Source organism: Monodon monoceros, unplaced genomic scaffold (genome assembly GCF_005190385.1).
Source record: "Monodon monoceros isolate NGI ecotype Baffin Bay Population unplaced genomic scaffold, NGI_Narwhal_1 Super_Scaffold_1, whole genome shotgun sequence".
Lineage (NCBI taxonomy): Eukaryota > Metazoa > Chordata > Mammalia > Artiodactyla > Monodontidae > Monodon > Monodon monoceros.
Window position 1 is genome coordinate 50,779,240 of NW_021703765.1, and position 2,403 is coordinate 50,781,642.

Sequence of the window (2,403 nt, forward strand, 5' to 3'; positions counted from 1 at the left end):
TCCATTGGGAGGGTTTCCTCTTTCACTGATATCTTTCTGGTCCACCTTTGAGTGTCATGAACCTATGGTCCGTTGTACCAAAGCTGACGTATCCCTGAACCAACTTCAGCATTTTTACTCTTCCAACAGCTAGTCATAAAAGACCACCTACCCCCACGTGGGCACAGGTATGAACTGAGGGAGGGGCTCTGGTGCAATTTGATGGATGACAGGGGCCTTCTCCTCATGCAGCTTACTTGGGTCCTCTAGACTTGCCTGTGCCGGATCCCAGGCATGCGGGTTCTTAGTTCCCCAACCAGGGATTGAACCCATGCCTCCTGCAGTGGAAGCATGGAGTGCTAACCACTGGACCACCAAGGAATTTCCCCAGATATACCGCTTCTTTTTCTAGTTTCCCAAGGTAGCAGATTACACTATTGATTGTAGATCTTTCTTCTTTTCTAACATATGCATTCAATGCTATTCATTTCCCCCCACTTTTCGTTGTATCCCACTGCATTTTTTTTTTAAGATTTTTTGATGTGGACCATTTTTAAAGTCTTTTATTGAATTTGTTACAATATTGCTTCTGTTTTACGTTTTGGTTTTTTGGCCCTGAGGCATGTGGGATCTTAGCTCCCTGGCCAGGAATGGAACCTGCACCCCTGCATTGGAAGGTGAAGTCTTAACCACTGGACCACCAGGGAAGTCCCCCCCACTGCATTTTTATTTAGTTCCAAATATGTTTTAATTTCTCTTGAGACTTCTTCTTTGACCCATGTATTATTGTTTGATCTCAAATATTTTGCAATTTTCCTGCTATTTTTCTACCTTTTCTAATTTAATTCTCTGTGGTCTGAGAGCATGCTTTTTTTTTTTTTTAAAATCACTGTGTTTTTTTGTTTGTTTGTTTTTTTGTTTTTGTGGGTTTTTTAAATTTATTTTTGGCTGTGTTGGGTCTTCATTGCTGCGTGCGGACTTTCTCTAGTTGCGGTGAGCGGCGGCTACTCTTCGTTGCGGTGCGCAGGCTTCTCATGGCGGTGGCTTGAGAGCATGCTTTTTGAGATTTATTCTTTTTAATGGGTTAAGGTGTGTTTTATGCCCCATAATGTAGTCCATCTTGGTGAAAGTTCTGCGTGAGCTTGAGAAGAATATGTCATCTGCTGCTCTCAGATGCAGTCGTCCATCGATGTCAATTATATCCAGTAGATTGATGGTGCTGTTGAGTTTAGCTATGTCCTCACTGAATTTCTGCCTCCTGGATCTGTCCATTTCTGATACAGGGGTGTTAACGTCTCCAGTTGTAATAGTGGATTCATCTATTTCTCTTCACACATGGATCAGTTTTTGCCTCATATTTTGATGCTCTGTTTTTAGGTGCATAAGAATTTTATGTCTTCTTGGAGAATTGACATTTTCATCATTATTTAATGTCCCTCTAGATCCCGGATAATTTTCCTTGCTCTGAAGTCTGCCTTATCTGAAATTAATGTTATTACTTCAGCTTTCTTTTGATTACTATTAGCATGGAATATCTTGACTTTTAACCAACCAGTGTCTTTATATTTCAGGTAGGTTTCTTATAGACAACATATAGTTGGGTATTGTTTTTTTTTTATCCACTCTGTCAGTTTCTGTCTTTTAATTGGTGTTAGATCACTTAAGAACAAGAAAAATAAAAGATTTTATTTTACCTTCACTTATTCCTTCTCTAATGCTCTTCTTTTTGTTCTTCCAGTTTTACTGAGCTATAATTGACACGTAGCACTGCATAAGTTTAAGGTGTACAGCATAATGATTTGACTTACATACATCATGACATGATTATCACAAGAAGTTTAGTGAACATCACCATCTCATATAGATGCAAAATAAACGAAAAAGAAAAAAAATATTTTTCCTTGTGGTGAGAACACTTGGGATTTACTCTCTTAACTTTCATAACATACAGAAGTGTTAAGTATATATTAATCATGTTGTACATTACAAACCTAGTACTTTTTATCTTATAGCTGGAAGTTATATATTTTGACCACCTTCATCCAATTCGCCCTCCCCCTCCCCCCTGCCTCTGGTCCTTTTCCTATGAGTTTTTTTGTCTGTTTGTTTTTATATTGTCTTGTATACATTTATTTATTTTTGGCTGCATTGGGTCTTCATTGCTGCACGCGGGCTTTCTCTAGTTGCGGTGAGCGGGGCTACTCATTGTTGAGGTGCACGGGCTTCTCAGAGCCGTGGCTTCTCATTGCAGAGAATGGGTTCTAGGCACACAGGCTTCAGTAGTTGTGGCTCCCGGGCTCTAGAGCGCAGGCTCAGTAGTTGTGGCGCACGGGCTTAGTTGCTCCACGGCATGTGGGATCTTCCCGGACCAGGGCTCAAACCTGTGTCCCCTGCGTTGGCAGGTGGATTCCTAACCACTGCGCC